Source organism: Aethalodelphis obliquidens, unplaced genomic scaffold, assembly GCF_003676395.1.
Source record: "Aethalodelphis obliquidens isolate GAN/ISIS:26980383/991018 unplaced genomic scaffold, ASM367639v1 scaffold11, whole genome shotgun sequence".
NCBI lineage: Eukaryota > Metazoa > Chordata > Mammalia > Artiodactyla > Delphinidae > Aethalodelphis > Aethalodelphis obliquidens.
Genome location: NW_020837955.1, coordinates 20282256 through 20303970, shown reverse-complemented (window position 1 = coordinate 20303970; position 21715 = coordinate 20282256). Strand labels below are relative to the sequence as shown.

At 35.3% G+C, this 21715-nt stretch overlaps 1 protein-coding gene across 6 annotated transcripts in view; it reads left to right on the top strand.

The window, feature by feature from the left end:
- NT5C2 (5'-nucleotidase, cytosolic II) overlaps positions 1-21715 on the top strand; it is a 68100-nt gene that overhangs the window by 23116 nt on the left and 23269 nt on the right. The window lies entirely within an intron of this gene.

The window sequence follows — 21715 nt, the reverse complement described above, 5'->3', positions numbered from 1 at the left end:
GAATATTGAAATTACCAGATGTCCTTGAGATCTAGATGGTAGAGATAGGTAGAACAAGTGCTAAATTATTTTAGAGACCCTGGTAAGAAATGATATGATGAAATTATACATTACTGTGTATATTTGGGCACTTTTGGCTTTTACTCTATTAAGTTGTTCTTCAAGGATGGAATTTTGTATCTCTCTACCACCGGTAAACGTTTATCAGTTAAAATTTTTAATATTTTCTTAAGACAAATGAAAAATGTGTTGATTTTCTATTGAAGTGATTGCACATATACTATGTAAAGACTTTTTAAAAACTAGAGCTATTACTTTGTTCATTATCAAATAGACCTTAAACACCAGCACTCTGCTGTTTTTCCCTTTATATCTCTGAGATATATTTGAAATACTCAGTATATTAGCCAATAGTTGCAGCATCTGTTTTTTATTAAAATATTTGCAGTCTGACAAAAATGTCATTTAATTTAAGAAGGAGTAGGGATGAACAAGGATCAACTGTATAGCACAGGGAACTATATTGTATATTCAGTATCTTGTAGTAACCTATAATGGAAAAGAATCTGAAAAAGAATATATATATATATAACTGAATCACTTTGCTGTACACCTGAAACTAACACAACATTGTAAATCAACTAACTGTACTTCAGTTAAAAAAAAAAAAACTAAAAAGAAAAGTAGGGATGAAGAACTGAGTTGAGCACATGTGCATATATGTATGTACACGCACATGTATACAACTGTGACACTCAGAAAAGAATCTTTCAGAAATTTTCTCTAAAAAATACTGTCTTTAAGTACACAAAAACATTAAGATGTATTAATTCACTTATGTTCAGAAACTTAATATAACATTATTAGAAGGTTTATATCATCTCAAATTAAACAAATCTCAATTTGATGTTCAATTTAGGCTATAAATATAAGTGAATAATATAAATGTACAAAAATGAACACATGTAGTTTATAGGTACTTGCCACATATATGTGGGTATGATATTTTACTAAACAAGTTCTATATTGAAAATATACACTGACTTGATTTGAATTTCTCTTTCTTCCCTCTGTATTCTTTGTTATTTATTTGGTATTCTATTGCCTTAAAGCTGTTTTTGCAGCAGTTAGATTCTTTTATATTTTCCTAATTGGGCACAGACACTTTTAGGTATACTTGTCAGAAAGCAGTTTGAAGCGCTATACTTTCTCAATGTAGATCTTGCTGTCCAAATTGGGAGAAAATCTTGCATTCTTTCTCCTTTCTAGAATTCTACTTTCCAGGGAAAAGAATGGCAAGGTAGTTTGGCAGCTGAAAGGGATATTAACTAAAGCAGAAGTAGAAGTTAATGGGGCTGAAACGTGACAAACTTTTTTTCTTGGTTATTAAGACAGTCTCACTGTATTGAAGTAGTTCAATTCAATAAGTATTTATTGGAAACCTGTAATGTGCCTGGCACATTTTGTTACTGAACATTAAGATAAATGTATATTCCCATAGAATAATTTAAAAAAGAATTCTCTTGTTTAACAAAAAAGTCACTGAATCTTAGTTTCTAAACTTTAAAGCTACCTTACGGTTTCTTCTTTTTATATGCTTTTTTTTTGTTTTTGTAATCCCACTTTATATTTTAATGCTTACTCTTAGTCTAGACACTAATATACCTTGCTTATATGTAACAATAATTATTAACATTTATTAAGCGCTTATTATATGCCAAGCCCTGTTCTAAGTGTTTTACATAGGTTATTTCATTTAATACTTAGATTATCTCATTCACATCACTTATTTAATATTTACAAAATCCTATGAGGCAGATACTACTATTATTGTCTTCATTTTACAGCAGATGCTGATTTTTTAAGGACTTTGTCTAAAAACATTTAGCTGTGATATAGCTGAACTACGATTCAAACTTAATTAAGCATTGTGTTTACGTATATGATATATATGTATATAATAAATTTAAATTATTATTTTGAATATTGACAGTTTATAGTGAGGTATAATTTCAAAGTAATAAGCACCCCCCCCAAACAAACCGAGACTTAAGCACTCAAAAGGGCAAAGCTCTTTAAAGTAGCCCCCTTGAGAGACTATATATTCTTCCAACAGTTCTATGTTGGATGAAAAACATTGGTACTACCCTGTGGTATTGCCTTCACTTCATAAAGCATGTAGGAAAACAAGTTTATTGACTTCATACCTGTCACCTGTTTTCCAGAATGGTATTCATTAAATTTGTCTGTGAATAACTTTTGGTAATTTTAACAAACAAACTGCACCCTTGAAGTGCTAAGGACTTTTCATCAGAAAAATGTGCCATGAAGTAGAGAGACAAGACTAAAAGAAGTGTTTTTTGAAAGCTTCGATAAATATCCCTGAAATAACTGTAATAGCCTCACAGGGTGAATTCATGGAAAGGGGCTGTATTCTTTCTGAAGACTTTTCTGAGACATTGCCTTCTCTGTGCAGTGCTGACACCTTGCTATATCATTCCCCAGAGCAATTTGTATGTCACTTGCAGCTTTTGTTCACTTGCATGCCTCCCCTTTGGCCTGTGAATTCCTCAAGGGTAAGGGCTTTCTTTTTCACATTTATATCCTTTGTGTTGCCTAAAGCCTGACATATAGTAGTTGCCCAGTAAATATTTATTGAATGAACAATTTGGGTGCATAAGTTTTAATATATCAGTTTAAGAATCAATCATAGTATTTTAGTTTACCCAATATAAAATGTACACTAATAAGTCAAGTTAAATACTTTCAAATATGAACTTATTTTTAAAATTTTAATAAACTATATTGAGGAATAAGTTACATACAATAAAATACATGCATTTTAAGTATATAGATTGAGTTTGATAAAATGTATTCACCTGTGTAACCACTGCCACAATCAAGATATAGAATTTTTCCATCACTCCAAAAAGTTCCCTCATTGCCTTTTTGAAGTTACTTCTCTCTCCGGCCCCACTCTTTGCCTCAGGGCTTTTTGTCACTACAGATTAATTTTACCTTTCCAGAATTTCATGTAAATGGAATCATATTCTAATGTACTCTTGTTTCTGGCTTCTTTTGCTTAGCATAATTTTTTTTGTGATTTATTCATGTGTGTCTGTCCGTAGGCAGTTCATTCTTTTTTTACCCCTAACTTTTTAAACTTTTTATTTTCAAATATTTTTAGACCTATGGAAGAGCTGCAAAAATAAGAGTTTGCCTTTAGTCTCTCCTAATGGTAACATCTTACTTGACCATGGTTGACTGTAGTACAATTATAAAAACTAAGAAATTAACATTAGTACCGTACTGTTAATTGAACTACAGACTTTATTCAGTTTTTACACTAAAGTCCTTTATTCCAATCCAAGATCCAAACCAGAATCTCACATTGCATTTAGTTGTCATATATCCTTTGTCTCTTCTGTGACACTTCCTACGTCTTTCATTGCTTTGACACTTCAAAGAGTACTGGTTAGGTATTTTTGTAGAATATTTCACAATTCGGGTTTGTCTGATGTTTCTTCATGAATAGATTGAAGTATTATGCATATTTGGGAAGAATACCACAGAAGTGATGTGCCCTTCTTAGAGCATGATACCAGGGGTACATAATGTTGATAGGTCTTACTACTAGTGATGTTAACCAGTCAAAATTATGAAATTCTCCTTTCTCTTTAAACTTTACTTTTTTTTTTGGAGGGGAGGCCAAGTAGTAGTCCTTTGTTTTTATACTGCAATTTGTTTATCTATTTATCTGTTGATGAGCATTTGGGTTGTTTCCAGTTTGGGGCTATTGTGAGTAAAACTGTTAAGAACATTGGTGGTGTACAAGTCTTTTTGTGGATGTATATTTTTATTTTTTTCCTGGGAAAATACTTAGGAGTGTAATTGCTAGATTATGTTTACCTTCTAGGGAACTGACAAATGGTTTTTCAAAGTAGTGATACCGTTTTAAATTTCTACTCAGCAAACATGCGATTTCTAGTTGCTTCACTCCTTGTTTACACTTGACATTGTCAGTCCTTTGAATTTAGCCACTATAGTGAATATGTAGTATTATTTCACTGTGGTTTTACTTCGTATTTCTCTGTTAACTAGTGATGTTGAAAATCTTCACGTACTTATTGGCTATTTGTATTTCTTTTGTGAAGTGCCTATTCAAATGCGCATGGCTTAATTGGGTTGTCTTTTTATTTTCAAGCTATAGAAGTTCTTTATATGTTCTGAATACTGGTCCTTTGTCAGATATATACCTTCTGAATATATTGACCAATATATGTTGGTATGTCTATTGACATTCTATTCCATTGGTCTTAAGTGCCTATCACATGGTCTTGATTGATTATTGTAGGTTTTATAGTTAGTCTTTTTTTTTTTTTTTGCGGTACGCGGGCCTCTCACTGTTGTGGCCTCTCCCGTTGAGGAGCACAGGCTCCGGACGCGCAGGCTCAGCGGCCATGGCTCACGGGCCCAGCCGCTCTGTGGCATGTGGGATCTTCCCGGACCGGGGCATGAACCCATGTCCCCTGCATCGGCAGGTGGACTCTCAACCACTGCGCCACGAGGGAAGCCCTATAGTTAGTCTTGAAGTCAGGTAGTGTTAAGTCCTCTAACTTTATTCTTTTCTCGAATGGTTTTGATATTCTAGGTCCTTCACATTACTGTATAAATTTTAGAATAAGCTTATCACTTTTTCAGAAAAGCCTGGTGGGATCTTGATTAGGATTGTCTTGATCCCTTGTTCCATTTGTGGAAAATTGACATCTTAACTACATAGAATCTTCCAGTCCATGAACATTAATACATCATTCCATTTACCTAATCTTCTTTCTTACCTTTTAGCAATTTTTTTGTGATTTTTGGTGTAAAGGTCTTATACATATTTTGTCACATTCATTTGTTAAGTATTTCATATTTTTATGTAGTTGTAAATGGTGTTTTAAATTTCATTTTCTGTTTTTTTTGTCATTTGCATTTGGAAATGCAGCTTATTTTTGTGTCCTGTGACTTGCTTGATTTGCTTATTATTCAATAGTTCTAGGAGCTCTTTTGTAGATTCCTTAGAATTATCTACATATATGATCATATGGTCTGCAAATAATTTACTTTTTCCTTTCGTATCTATATATATCTTATTTAAAAAATTTTGGCTTCATTGCACTGACTAAAACCATAGTACCATGTTGAATAGAGGTGTTGAGAATTGACCTCCTTGGGTGTTCTTGATCTTAAAGAGAGAATGTTTAGTTTTCACTATTAAGTATGATGTTGGTTGCAGGTTTTTTGTAGATGATTTTTGTTAGGTTGAGGAAGTTCCCCTTTATTCTTAGTTGTCTGAGAGTTTTTTTTTTTTTTTTACATGAATTGGGTGCTAAATTTCATCAAATATTTTTCTGCCTCAATTGAGATGATCATATGGTTTTTCTTTTTTAGTCTGTTAAAAGGGTGAATGGCATTGATTGATTTCTGAATGTTAAACCAAGTTTGCATTCCTGGAATAAATCCCTCTTGGTCATGTACCTTTTATTTATTTTTTTATTGGCAAATTTGATTTGCCAATATTTTGTTGAGGATTTTTGCATTCTGTTCATGAGGGGTATTAGTTGATAGTTTTCTTGTAATGTCTGTCTAATTTTGGCTTTAGGGTAATGCTGACCTCATATACTGAGTTGGAAACCATTTCGCTTTCCCTTTTTCTTTTCTTTTTTTTTTTTTTTGTTTGTTTGTTTGTATTTTGGCGGTGCCTCGCAGCTTGTGGGATTTTAGTTCTCCAACCAGGGATTGAACCTGGGCCCTCCTCAGTAAGAGCACAGAGGCCTAACCACTGGTCTGCCAGGGAATTCCCCCATTTCATTTTCTTATTTTTGGAAAGCTTGGGTAGGATTGGTATTATTTTTTCCTTAAATATTTGATAGGAGTGAAACCATGTAGGCCTGGAGTTATCTTTTTGTGGGAAGGTTTCAAATTATACATTCAACTTTTAAACATAGATATAGGGCAAGTTTCTATTTCTTCTTGGATTAATTTTGATAATTTGTGCCATTTCATCTAAGTTCAAAATATATTGGCATCAAATTATTTTTTTATTATTCTTTTGATGTCTGTAGGATCTGTAGTAATGTTCCTATTTTCATTCCTGATACTGGTAATTTATGCCTTTTTTTTTTTTCCTTTATCAATCTAGCCAGAGGTTTATCTGTGTTATCAGTCCTCCCCCAAAGAACCACCTTTTGGTTTCAGTGAGTGCATGAGAATGAGGAAGATTTAATTTTTATTATTATTATTTATTTTTGCGGTACGCGGGCCTCTCACTGTTTTGGCCTCTCCCTTTGCGGAGCACAGGCTCCAGACGCGCAGGCTCAACGGCCATGGCTCATGGGCCTAGCCGCTCCGCGGCATGGGGGATCTTCCTGGACCGGGGCTCGAACCCATGTCCCCTGCATCGGTAGACGGACTCCCAACCACTGCGCCACCAGGGAAGCCCTTGCTTCTGTATTCTAACTCTTAGCACCATTAACATTTTTTGTGTTGTTGGCCTACTTTCTTGCTTCAGGTGTTACTGGAAAATGTTGATTCTTTGTGCAGAATGAAATGTGGCACAATGCACTTTCTTTCAATTTTTTTCCCCCTGTATATTTTGACTTTAGAGTTCGGAGGATTAGGGAATTGGTTGTTTTAGACTTTTTTTCAGTATAATTTCAGTGTATATTAAGGGCTTAATAAATAGTAGCAGTTACAATAAATAGCTACCCTCGTGTATACTATTCCTAACTAGAGAAGACGTTCAATAACCATTTGCTTTTCCTTATTGGGGGAAGGAACAAGCCAATAAATGTTCATTTTATATGAAATGAAATTATTAGATATGCTATAAAATTGCTATTAGCATAATCTGTGAATTGGCTATTCTGGTAAACGATATTTTGAGTGATACAGAGTTATCATTTACAGCATAGATGGATTACTAGTTTTCAGAGTTAGAATGTAGTGAAATTGATAGTAAGGCTAGGATTGATGCTTCTGAAGTGTCTGGATAGGACATCACATCTCAAATGGCAGTCATGTTTTGGAATGGTACATTCAGTGAGAGAGGGTGGTTATTGGCTCAGGGCCTACCTTATCATGCTGTAAACTTTGCCTAAATTTCTTCTCAGAAAACAGTTACATAGGTTTTCTCAAAGTTTCTTTTCCCCTGTTTACAAATGTTTGAAATATACATGTCTTTTTCATGGAAAGTGTTTGGGTATGGGGTCTAATTGTGGAGACTTACGCTATTTTCATAAGGAAACAGTTCTGTTTTTGGTCTAGAAAATGGCCACAGGAGACCTCCTTTGGGAGGAGGGGTGTCATGGTTTGGGTTAGCTCTGGTTTTTTGCCTTTAATTCATATTGATAGGTAAGAAAATTGGCTTTGAATAATTCTCATGTTATTCATGTCAGATGTTGGGGTTGATAGAATTAGTGATGAATAATCATTTAAAACTTTGATTTGTCACTAATAAATAAGGAAGAAGGAAGAAGATAATTGAGGAATACATACATGGACTCTATAAGAATGTTAAGCTGTATGTATATAATTATTCCAAACTTGTAATTTTCCAAAAGTAAATTATATGGACCTTTGGTAGAATGAAGTTAAGTTGTGGTGATTTTTGTTTGTTTGTTTAGTTTATTAAAAGAGAAATTGATGGCCTTAATTTTTTAAAATTTTATGATTTTGCTTACAGTTTGGTACATTTATTCCCCTAAATGAAATGAATCACAGTGTTCAGTATCAATCCATTCTGATGGGAACCACATTATCTTCATCTGATCTGAATGTCAGCCTCATAGCCCAAACAGTTTTTTAGAGATGATCCCTTTATCATCAGCTATCCCTATAATTAAAGCAAGCTATACATTTTTGTTTTTATTAGTTTATTTGCAGGATATCTATGTAAGATTGACATTTTTATATAAAATAAAAATTAAAACTCCCAAACAAAAAACTTTTGGACCTAAATCAGTTTTAATCCTGAAATCTGCCTAGAGAATTAATGCCAGTATTGGTATTTATTTAGCTCCATGTCTGTAATACTGTAGATTAACACTTTATTTCTCTAATGGGATTATGTACGTTAATTATGGTGTAACCAGTTTTTCTACTAAGTACAGATTAGTTTATATATGAAAGTCAATGTTTAGAATCTAGGTCATACTTAGTCTTGTATATTAGCTTTGCCACTGACTAATGGTGGACTATGTTTTATATAAAAAGTACTTATTAGGCCTATTTATAATTCCTCTCTCACCCCAATTACTTTATCAACATTCTTTCCACATGATGTATATCAGAAACTGGTCCTTTGCATTTTTGGCTTCCTCTACAGATAAGTGTTCTTCTTTTCCCTTGGCTTCTCTTCCTCTTAATTAGACCTGTTGAGTGCTCTGGTTTCCTATTTTATTAAGTTGCCCTAGTGTAGGTCTTTCTAGACCTCAGAATTTGTTTGTGGTCTTTTTCTGAGAGTGATCTTTAGCCTTTTTGTGCTTAAGTGGGACAGACAGATGGATCAGACTTGTAAGTGCATTCTCCAGGACAAATCAAGCCAAAAAAGATCTTGATAGTCAACCTAAGATTAGGTCTTTGGACTTGTCAGAGAGCAAGAAAGTTGTTTTTAACCCAGTTACTCCCTCTCCAGAGAATGAAGGGACCAATCTATACTATTTGTGAATTTTGTTTCTTTGATTTTGTTTGCATAGAGGACTCCTAAAAATGTTATGTTGCTGAATTTGTTGTTACTAAGAGTGGACAGAAGAGTGAAAATAGAAAACAAAAGGAGGATTGGAGTTTTTAAGGTTTAGTGCTTGTTCATTTTTCAAGTGGCGTATAGGCATAAAAAGACCTGTGGTTTCCATTACTCTTAGTATTCTGTTACTTAGTTTTATAATATTATACCCAGAAATTTATTGCTGAGGTTTCAAATGAGAAAATCTTTTGTGATGAAATGAGTGACATAATGTGCTTACATCACCTCCTCACAGTTACAGATCATCACTTTCTGACAGACTGCTAATCTACAAAATGTGGTTTCTTTAACAAGCAAAATGCTAGTCAATAGCTGTTAAGTGAGAGTAATCTGGGTATAAAAAAAGTGATTTAAAAAAAAAAGCCAGAATAACCCTCTTTCTGTTTTGAGGGATAAGTCCCATAACACTCTGAGTTTAGGCCCAGTCTTGTTCTTCATCTTTACCTTAGAGGCTATGTGGTTGGAGAAGAAGAAGAAACCTCAGAGTGTGATAGACTTGGGTTTGGATCCCAGCTCTACCTTTTACTAGCTCTTGGCCACCAGCATGTTACTTAGCCTGCCTGAATCTCAGTTCCTTCATTTAATCCAAAATGAAGGAAGGAGTGAGTATAGGGATAAACTATTGGTATAAATTTTGAATGGAATAATGTATATAAAATGATAAATGCAATGAAAGTAGTTTTTTTGCTGTGACTGGTGATACCAAAATATTAATATACTGAACTTGAGCATAAGGGAAACTCTAAGGAGAAAAGTGTCAATATTAAACTCATTTGTTTTGTACTCCTATATCTTGTGGGAAAACCTGGAGTGCTAAACAGATGGCAGTGGAATATTTAATCATTCTTTTGAATCTTCTTCTTAAGTATTGCAAATGATCACAAACTTAACAGAAAGTTAAAGTTCTTTTCTGAGTAAATTTTTAATGACAAGGTATTTGGCATCAGATTATGTTTCCTTAGAAATTAAGCAGTGTTTTCAGTGAAGGGTTATTTCTTAGCAGGATCATGCTGAAGGAATAGATTTCTGAGAAAGGATCCTTACTTAAGTTAAAAATTTTTACTTGGGGCTTCCCTGGTGGCGCAGTGGTTGAGAGTCTGCCTGCCGATGCAGGGGACACGGGTTCGTGTCCTGGTGCAGGAAGATCCCCCATGCCACGGAGTGGCTGGGCCCGTGAGCCGTGGCCGCTGAGCCTGCGCGTCCGGAGCCTGTGCTCCGCAACGGGAGAGACCACAACAGTGAGAGGCCCGCGTACTGCAAAAAAAAAAAAAAAAAAAATTTTTACTTATGACGAAGATATCACTGATATGCTTCTAATAAATGCAAGGGGAGTTATTTGCTTTTTTGCAACAATAAGACTCTTTTAAGTGGAAAGAACAAGTTGACCTTTGCAGTTGCATGAAAGACTTAAACATGCAGTAAGTTCCATGGAATTAACATCAAAATTATATATGTAGAATTGTTAAGTTTTCGGAAGTTTTTACCCCAAGGGAGAGTAGTACAGCATTTTTGGGTGGGGGGCAGATTTGTTAATATTTACTTAATGCCCTTCACAAATACAGAGTGACTCTTGGTTTAGGATTATGAAAATGTATTACTATTTCTAACTTGGTTCATTTAGAAAATCATCTTGATTTTTCTTTTTTCAATTAAGAAGTCTGGTGTTTTTTTGTTTGTTTGTTTCCCTCTTTGGCTCAAAGATCCCAAAGAGACACATTCCAGTATTTTACCAGCTTCAACACCTTCAGGTTCTGAGCCATTTAAGTCCAGCAATAAGTTCCTTATTTCTGTTACCATTTCAGAAATAGCGGATGCCATGGGCAGTGTCTAGTCTCCCTCATCTTTTCTGAAAAATTGTCAGGAGGAAGAGAATAAACATTTATTAAGCATGTATTATTATGAGCTAGAAAATGTACTTTATGTACAGTGTACCTTTTAATCCTCATATCAGCCCTCTGAAGTAGGGATTATTAGCTCAGTTTTACAAATAAGGCCACCAAGTCAACAGGTAAAATGACCTGTATGTAGCTTGTACATTGGCTTAAGACTCATAGCTAAAATTTAAACCCAGGTCAGTTTCCATTTCTCGTGCTGCTCCCAGCTATCAGAAGTATAGAAATTATTTACTTACCTCTAGATGAGAACTTAATAAGAGAAAAAAACTCATAAGCATAAAAGATCATCCTTCATTTTGTTCCCAAAATAGGAATTCTCCCTAGGGCGAAATCCATCTTGCTCTTGCATCTATTTAAATGTAATCCTCATTCTTAGACTGCAGATACAGTAGTCACCTCTTACCTACAGTTTCACTTTCCATGGTTTCATTGACCCACAGTCAACTGTGGTCAGAAAATTTTTTTTAATGGAATATTCCAGAAGTAAGCAATTCATAAATTTTAAATTGTACGCTGCTCTGAGTAGCACGATGGAATCTCGTACCTTCCTGCTCCATCCCACCCAGAATGTGAATCATCCCTTTGTCCCGTGTATCCTCCCTGTTAGTCATCTAATAGCCCTCTCAGTTATTAGATCAACTGTCCTGATATCACAGTGCTTGTGTTCAAGTGACCTTCATTTTTTTTTTAATAATGGCCCCAAAGAGCAAGAGTAGTGATGCTGGCAATTCATATTTGCTGAAGAGAAGCCTTTAAATGCTTCCTTTGAGTGAAAAAGTGAAAGTTCTCAACTTCGTAAGGAAAGAAAACAATCATGCTGAGGTTACTAAAATCTACAGTAAGAATGAATATTCGCGAAATTGTGAAGAAGGAAATAGAAACTTGTGCTAGTTATGCTGTCACCTCAAACTACAAAAGTTTGGCCACCGTTTGTGTGATGAGTACTTAGTTAAGATGGAAAAGGCATTAAATATGTACAATAAGATATTTTGAGAGAGAGAGTGTGCATAACTTTTATTACAGTATATTGTTATAATTGTTCTATTTTATTATTAGTTATTATTGTTCATCTCTTACTGTGCCTAATTTACAAATTAAGCTTTATCAGAGGTATGTACGTATAGGAAAAAACATAGTATATGTAAGGTTTGGTACTGTCTACGGTTTCAGGTATCCACCGGGGCTCTTGGAACGAGTTCACCAAAGATAAAGGGGGACTGCTATAGTTTTACACAATTTTTCTTTCTTTAATTTTTAGAAGCAATCTTAAGCCTTAAGAGTACTGTATAAATACTGTATTTTTAGAATTATAAAATTATGCTTTTTTTCAATTAAAAAATCTTGGGAGGGATTGAAAATATATTTTAGACTCCTTTTGAATTTTTCTGTCCTCCTCTCCTTTCTAGGCCATGTCATTAGCCGCTGGGGATAAAATTTAATTATGCCAAAGCTAAGCACTTCGCATTAACAAGCCTAAAGTGGGGAGAGAAGATAGAATAAAGCTATTAGGAGTATCAAGGAAGAAATTAAGAGAAACTAGTCCTTGGGTTTGGTAAATCTGCTACTAGCAGAAGCATCTCAGGACTTTTGATCTCTCATCCTGTCCTCTCAGGCATAGTAGATGCACTCTGATCTTGTTTTGTTGTTAACTGGAATTGACTCAATTCACTTGACATTTAAATGAACATTTTTTTGCATGATGTATTTACTTGGACTAAAGTCCAGAGCACTCAGATCATGTTTCTGTCAGCAATTGTATATTCCTACCAAACTTATTGGCATTAGAGGCATTTAAAGGGGTGAGGAAAAACAAAGTAACAAGTATTATATAGTATTGGTGTACTGTCACTGAAGACATCTCAAATGAGGTAGAGCACTTTTTTCTTCCCTTTTTTTTTGTGGTAAAATATTCATAACGTAAAATTTACTATTTCTTCATTTTTAAGCGTATAATTGAGTGACATTACATACATCCACAGTGTTGTGCAACCTTCACCACTATCCATTTCCAGAACTTTTTCATCATCCCAAACAGAAACTCTGTACCCATTAAGCAATAACTCCCCATTTCCTCTTCCCTTCAGTCCCTATAACCTCTAGTATACTTTCTGTCTCTGTGAATTTACCTATTCTGTATATTTCATATAAATAGTAGAGTCGTAGAATATTTGTCTTTTTATGTCTGGCTTATATCTCCTGTCATAGTGTTTTCAAATTTCATCCATGTTGTAGCATATCTCAGAATTTCATTCCTTTCTAAGGCTGAATAATATTCCATTATATTTATGTACCACATTTTGTTTATCCATCATCTGTCAGTGGATACTTTGGATGCTTCCACCTTTTGGCCACCGTGACTAATGCTGCTTTGAACATTGGTGTACAAGTGTCTGCTTAAGTCCTTGCTTTCAGTTTTTCTAGGTCTATACCCTGGAATGGAATTGCTGGATCACATGGTAATTCTATGTTTAACTTTTTGAGGGACTGCCACACTGTTTTCCACAGTGGCTGCACCATTTTACAGTCCCATCAGCTATGCAAGAGGGTTCCAATTTCTCCACATCCTGGCCAACACTTGTTATTTTCAGGTTTTTGTTGTTGTTTTGATAATAGTCTTCCTAATGGGTGTGAAGTGGTATCTCATTGTGGTTTTTGATTTACATTTCCCTGTTGGCGGTGATGTTGAGCATCTTTCATGTGCTTATTAGCCATTTGTATATCTTATTTGGAGAAATATCTATTTAAAGTCCTTTTTCCAGTTTTTAAATGGGTTGTTTGTTTTGTTGTAGTTGTTGAGTTGCGGGAGCTCTTTAAATATTATAGATGTTAATCCCTTTTCAGGTATATGATTTACAAATATTGTCTCTCATTCTGTGTATTGTTTTTTCACTCTCTTGATAGTGTCTTTTGAAGCAGAAAAGTTTTTAATTTTGATGAAGTCTAATTTGTCTATTTTTTCTTCTGTTGCCTGTGCTTTTGCTGATTTCACATCTAAGAGGTCATTGCCAAATCCAACGTGATGAAATATAATGAAATACATTGAAATGTAATGAAATATTTCATTATATTGGTAAATCCAATATAATGAAAATGTTCTAAGTGTTTTATGTTTTTAGCTCTTAATATTTAGATCTTTGATCCATTTTGAGTTAATTTTTGTGTGTGGTTATAAGGTAAGGGTCTAACTTCATTCTTTCACATGTGGACATCTAGTTTGCTCAGCACCGTTGAAAAGGTTGCTCTTTCCTTGCTGAATAGACTAGACATTCTTGTCAAAAATCATTTGACCATATATGCAGAGAGAACACTTATTTTTTTTATTTCTTTATTATTATTTTTTAATTTTTATTTATTTAATTTTGGCTGCGTTGGGTCTTCATTGCTGCATACGGGCTTTTTCTAGTTGCGGTGAGCGGGGGCTACTCTTCGTTGTGGTACGTGGGCTTCTCACTGAGGTGGCTGCTTCTCTTGTTGCGGAGCATGGGCTCTAGGCGCGCGGGCTTCGGTAGTTGTGGCATGAGGGCTCAGTAGTTGTGGCACGAGGGCCCAGTAGTTTTGGCTCACGGGCTCTAGAGCGCAGGCTCAGTAGTTGTGGCTCACTGGCTTAGTTGCTCCATGGCATGTGGGATCTTCCCAGACCAGGGCTCAAACCCGTGTCTCCTATATTGGCAGGTGGATTCCCAAACACTGCGCCACCAGGGAAGTCCCAAGAACACTTTTTTAAAAAATGAAACATATGACAATGTAAACTTCTATGTCTCTGCTTCAACATCTCTCCTTAAAGAAAGATGAGCTCCTTGCAATAGTGATTAATTAAATTAATATGGAACATCAGTTGAATTGAACTTACTGTGGATAGCGTATAAACTGGATGGATGTTTGAAGTTCTTAGTGTGACAACAGAGTCTCTTAAAGGAATGCATTTCCTGAAAAGTTTTTTGTACAAACCAAGGAAGATAACCAAAAGGAAGATAATAAAAAAGGCCAGAGAAATTCCCATTGTCCTAGGTCATGAGATAGTAGTCACAGCATCCTTCTCATAACTTGGAAAATGTAGAACTTGCACATTACCGTACTCCACAGCCCTCCAAACAGATTGTCTATGTGCAGGAGGTTTTTGTGTTAGTGAATGATTGCATTCAAGTCAGTGAAAGTTATTAACCTGTGTGTCCTCTGACGTATTCTTGAGGGGTTTATCAGTTTGTGAATGGATCTAAATGTTCACAGTTGAAGATTAAAGGAATATAAAAATAGGTGTAGTTCAGTAAGTGAAATGCATTCATTATCCCCCCTTAGTGATCTTTTTTCTTAAAAGAACTTTTGAACGGGTTTTTTTTGTTTTTCTGAAACAGTAGAATAAGAGGATAAGCTGAGTGAACAGAGAAACTAGGGTAACAGATAAAAGGGGGGGAAACCTTTTCAAAAAGAGATAATCCCTTTCCATAAAAGAAAAAAACAAGGATGGTGGTTGATAAAATTATCAATAAAAGTAAATTGGGGCTTCCCTGGTGGCGCAGTGGTTTAGTGTCCGCCTGCCGATGCAGGGGACACGGGTTCGTGCCCCGGTCCGGGAAGATCCCACATACCGCGGACCGGCTGGGCCCGTGGGCCATGGCCGCTGATCCTGCGCGTCCGGAGCCTGTGCTCCGCAATGGGAGAGTCCACAACACTGAGAGGCCCGCGTACCGAAAAAAAAAAAAAAAAAAGTAAATTGGAAAACAGCCTCATAAAACTAAGCAAAATAAAAATCTAATTAGAATATATTATGAGGACTCAACCCATAAAAGAGAATTGTGAAGATGAAAAGTGATAATTAGTATTAGAGTCCAATCAGTGATTTGTATCAAGGATCCAGTTAGAATAAGCTGAACTTCACAGGCCTATGGTTGAATGGGTTTACATAGCTGGAAGGTTTGCTACCTATAAAGCAATAAAGTTTACTTTTATGTAAATCCTCAAAAGAGATTTGAGGTGCCTTGCAAAATTAAACACATATAAAATGGGTCAAAAGAGTAATTTTATAAAAGAAAGCCTATAAGAAAATACGCTGCTAAATAGATATTATCCTTCATAAAGTCACCTTATTAGGGAAAACTTACTGCAATACCTCTGTCATTTCTTAGAATTTTAGGAATTCCTTTGGAACTGTTTCCACAGCCAGTTTATAAACCCACAAGAAAACCTGCTTCATTACTTCTAGTAGTCACACCTGTTTTTTAACCCGTCTCAAATTCCCCTCTTAGTTGCTGGTTGCTCTCAATAACTGCCCCCTACACCTTACATTAAATTCATCATCTGTTGATGAAAATGTGCCACCAGGGAGGATATATATCTAGAACAATGTGCTCTTGACTCTGAAAGTAATTTTGAAAGAAGAATTTCAGATATGTTTTGAGTAATGATTGCATTACTGGAATAAGTATCAATATATATTACCTCGGGAGTGATTGTTTTGAATGGGAGAAGGCTCACTTGGATGGTAAATTTTATTACATTTGCTTTTAAAAGGTGTTATTTGGGGAGAGGGTGGGGAAAAAATAAAAGGCATAATACAATTTGATTGTTTTTAACTTCAAGATTGTTTTGTTTTGTTTTGGAGGTTTTTGGTTTATTTTTCTGTTGTTTTGGGGTAGTTGTCTTTTAGAGAGAACTTACTTAGGAATAGATTCATTGATCCTTAGGTAGAAATACTTCTTTATTAGTTTGTTTCTTTAACTGAACAAAGCTATCCTTTTTTTAACTGAGCTATTTTTGATGGCATCCCTAATATAAAAATTTTCTCACATGTTTACACTTCTATTTTCTTTAGCCCAACATATCAGCCTATGTGTTAACTCTGATTTCCTAAGAGTTTTTTTTTTTTTTTTTTTTTGGTTGCAGGGAGGGCCGCAGGCTTTCTCTAATTGCGGCGAGCCAGGCTTCTCTTTGTTTTGGTGCACGGGCTTCTCTTGTTGCGGAGCACGGGCTCTAGGAGCGCGGGCTTCAGTATTTGTGGCAGCGGGCTCAGTAGTCTTGGCTCATGGGCTCTAGAGCGCAGGCTCAGTAGTTGTGGCGCACAGGCTTAGTTGCTCTGCTGCATGTGGGATCTTCCCAGATCAGGGATCAAACCCATGTCCCCTCCACTGGCAGGCAGATTCTTAACCACTGGACCACCAGGGAAGTCCCTCCTAAGAGTTTTAATGCATGGTAGTACTAAGCCAGTACTATAATACCAAAAGATCAGTGCTTTTGGTAGAACTGGTTTTCTCATCAAGACTATAAAATTGATAGCCATAGTATAGTTAAAATATTTCTGAGCAATCCTTAATTTGGAAGGCTTTTATTATAACTTATTGCTGATAAAAAGACTGTTCTGGCATTACATTGGCCTCTAAATGGGAAGGATTTTTAAGCAGTTTAATTAAAGGATCACCTGATCTAGGTAATGAAATAATTCTGTAGGTGCATATATATGATACTTGCGTGCTATTTAAATATTCTGTTATAGATCAGTTTAAAAACTTTTTCATCTGATAAAATTACTCAATTGGAAAAGAATAAATTAGCGATGATAGAGGAAACAAGAATCCAAAATAGTGGTAATTGTTAATGGGTTTAAAGTAGCTCATTTAATATTCTATCTGCTTTTGTGTATGATTAAAAAAATCCTTAATAAAGTTAAATTTAAAAATCAGATGGGGAAAACTGACCAAATACCAACCAAGTTATTTTATTTTTAAAAGGGCGCTTAAATTTAAAGTTCTTTTTTTAGTCTTTTCATTTCCATTTGAGAATATAATCTTTATTTTAGCTCCTCTTACTGCTTTTCCTTAAACTTAAGAATTTCTTACACTACCTCCCTCAAGAAATGAAATACAATTTCCCCAGCCGAACATACTTTTGAAGTGGTCTCTGTATGTTAGGGAAGAATTAAAAAAGAAATAATACTCCAGTGTATTATCTTCTTGTGGATTAAAGTTCTTTGTATTAGTTGAGATAAATACTCTCAAGGCTGTTATTTTTAGATATATATTTGTATTATATATTACCTGTGTTAGGTTTATACATTACTTTTAGGCAGCCTATTTATCTACACTTAGTTTCTAAGCTTTGATTTCTTTTATGTCATTTCTGTATCCCAGTAGAGTTTTCACTGATTTTAGATTCACCTCTGAATTGCAGTAATATATGGTTTGTTCCTAGATCACTAGGAAATTTAAATGATTTCTTAATAAAACCCAATTCCATGTCCTCCATATTACACAGTGAGTGATAGAAATAATTCATCACCAGTGTTTATGGTCTTTGTTTTCCATTGCCAGGCATAAAAGCATTCAAATGTAAGCCAGATTTTTTGTGTGATTAAATATCATGTAATATTAGTTGCATCAGTAAAATTACTAAAATGAATCTTTTTTGTTTTAATATCCCATGCCATTTTCAACATGGATAAACTTGTTTTCAAAATAGTCCTAACATAAGAGCTATCTTTGATTCATTATTTCTTTTCTGCTTACACATTCTCTGAATGTTCGGTTTACCATGGGGATAATGGCCACTGAGAACAAGACAAATGATAATAGAGTTAAGCTGTGTAGGGAAGATTTAGGTTAAACGTAATGGATAAAACCTGCTGGGTCAGGGAACTCTAATAGTTGGTTACCTAGGCAGATCATGAGGTGATTGTGATTCTTTAAATCACTGGGAACATTTGTTTGCTTTCACAGTCATATGAAAGAATCAGATTCAGATAATTATAATTGTTATGGCATAATTGTTACAGCATTATGGTAGGGGACCAAATTAAGTGACTACGTAATGGTTCCTTTATTTCCTAAATGTTTTTTATCCACCCCCTCAGTTTTTCCTTGAGATGAATAGAACAACATTATCTAGGATACTCTGTGGTTGTTGAAGAATGGATTTTTCCACCTGGATTTCCAATTCATTAAGTACTTAAATTCTATTTCTTTAAGACTTTTTGAGGAGGGGAATTCCCTGGCAGTCCAGTGGTTAGGACTCCGTGCTCTTACTGCTGAGGGCTTGGGTTCAATCCTTGGTCAGGGAAGTATCAGTAAGATCCCACAAGCTGTGCGGCACAGCAAAAAAAAAAAAAAAAAGGCTCTTTGAAGAGGACAGTCAAACCATTTCAGTTAGATGGAGAACTTATGTGGAAGTATCTAATCTCAAGTATACACTAGAGGTTGCACACCAGTGGCCCATGGGCACACCTCAGACCACAGACCCATAGTTTGGCTCAAATAGAGTTTGTTGGTTTTTTAAATTGAGTCAGTAGTTAAAAATTGGGGGATTCCAAGTATAAAAATCTGGGCTGGTTGTTATCACATAAATGGCAACAATCGGCTCTCATTCCCACCGGGGAGTCAGCTACATCTGACAGCTACTTCCCCCTTTAGGCCAAGACATGTACCAACACTTAGACCATTTCTCACATTAATTAACTTGCCTGACCCTGATAGAGGTGTTTGGAACATATTACCTGAATCTGAGTTTCAGAAAGTTTGGTAAACGTTATAGTACCTTGAGATGCTGGTTATAAAAATGAATTATCCGTATAATCCTGAGTAAATGATACATATATATATATTTTTTTTAATAGATTTATTATTAATTTTGTTTTTGGCTATGTTGGGTCTTTGTTGCTGCACAAGGGCTTTCTCTAGTTGCAGCGAGCAGGGGCTACTCTTCATTGCAGTGTGCGGGCTTCTCATTGCATGGCTTCTTGTTGCAGAGCACGGGCTCTAGGTGTGCAGGCTTCAGTAGCTGTGGCACTCAGGCTCAGTAGTTGTGGCTCGCGGGCTCTAGAGCGCAGGCTCAGTAGTTGTGGCACATGGGCTCAGTTGTTCCACAGCATGTGGGATCTTCTCGGAACGGGGCTTGGACCCATGTCCCCTCCATTGGCAGGCAGATTCTTAGCCACTGCGCCACCAGGTAAGTCCCATGCATATTTTTTAAGAAGACTTCCTGGGCTGGGTTAATTGGCCCCGTTTCTGTCCCTCTGTACCTCCTTAGTCACATTGTATTGTGGATCTTCTAAAACTTATTATAAATATCTAATTGTATATCCCTGTAGCGCACTACGAGCTCCTTCAGGCCAAAGACCATGAGTTATTTTGTTTTCTGTTCTTAGCATCTAGTACCTGTACACAGTAGGCATCCAAATGTCTGTTATATTATTCTAACTTTAGTACAGGCATTTGAGTGTGATGATCTGTTCTTATTTGGTGGAAAAATTATATACTAGCTATTTCTTTTTTTTTTAATTACAAGCAGCTTCTTTGGTTAAAGAGGATTTTTAAAGTTATTTCAATAATTTTCAGTTTTCCGCATTTTAAGTTGAAAACAATAGCCGAAATACACATTCCTAGTAAGCATACAGGTTCTCAGAGGGAAAATTTTGAGTTAGGTAATTTTTTTCATTTTATTTTAAAATAAACATTCTTTTAATACTCTTGGTAATTTTTAAAACAAATCTTTTAATTACCATTTAATTTTACTTTTGCAATAAATTGAGACTGGCAGTCTTTCAGACTCTACTTGTTTACTTATTTACATGTCTAGCCATGTGGGAGTTGGTTTTATTTTATATTACTGAAAGTGTTTAATGGTATCTAGCTTTTGTATTTTAGGTAAATTAAAATTGAGGTAGTTTTTAGAATTTTTCAATATCTCTTTTTAGATCATTTATGATCTCTTATGTTAGAGAGAAAATTTTTGACTATGTCTGTGATATTGCATTGGGGTTTTCAAATAGTTGTGAAAAGTAGAAAAAGTCCTCTGGTGTCTGTTTATATGGGAATGGAAAGATTTAATTTAAAGTTTCCTTAATGAAAATGTGAATTATTATCTTTGCTAGTTACAGTCTCAGAGAGCTAAGATCACTTAGCCTAAATAAATAGAGAACACTGATGTTGATCACATTCACAGCATAAAAGCAAATAACTATTCTTGAGTGGTTGGGTTGGATTTTTGCTTTTCAAAGTGTGATTGGTAGTGCTGGTTTCTCCTAGTTGTAATGTTTTTAGAAATTTTCAACATTGTATTTAGTCATTTTTGCTCTTCCATTTAGTACCATCTCCCTTTCACAAAAAATCCAGAAGTTGGTGAAATCCAACCATATGTTTTCAAAAACCTAAATGTCTCGAGGAAAAATGACTCCCTATAAAGTTAAACACAATTCATATCTTAAAAGTATCAATATCTTGGGCTTCCCTGGTGGTGCAGTGGTTGAGAGTCCGCCTGCCAATGCAGGGGACACGGGTTCGTGCCCCGGTCCAGGAGGATCCCACGTGCCGTGGAGCGGCTGGGCCTGTGAGCCATGGCCACTGAGCCTGCGCGTCCGGAGCCTGTGCTCCGCAACGGGAGAGGCCACACAGTGAGAGGCCCAGGTACTGCAAAAAAAAAAAAAAAAAAAAAAAAAAAGTATCAGTATCTTGAAAGGATTTATGTATCTTCAAGTCAGTTATCTTACTAGACTAGGTAGTTTCTTTAACTTTATGAAAGTAGAGTAGTATGACTCCATTTACTGAGGGCAAATATACACTCACAGAATCAAAATAAATTTTTACCCTCTATTTCATATTTAGACATCTGGTTAGATTTTTAGTAGGGTGATGTTGGTTTTTATTTTTATCAAGATTACAAAATTAGGTGTTAGAAGGGTAGAAAAGTAGGTAGATAGGTACAGGTAGACTTAGTTTAAGATGAGACTGCTCTGGTATATTCTTGTATCCTTTATTAGTCTGTTTCACTTACTATAGTTCAATTCTAAACGCTGTTTACCAGTTGCATTCAGTTTCTATCATATAAACCTGAAATGTGCTAGAAAAAATAAACTAAGACAAAAGAAATTTATTTTTCTGTTTGTCTTTTGACTTAACATTTTGATTTAACATTCAGGATCAGACTTGGCTTGTAATCCAGGCTCAGGGTACTGGAAAAGTTAAATAATGTATAATACTTAAGCTTATCTTCAATACCCTTGTTTTGTTGTGGCTAATTAGATGAATTTAAGTGATGGTCAGAGGCTTCT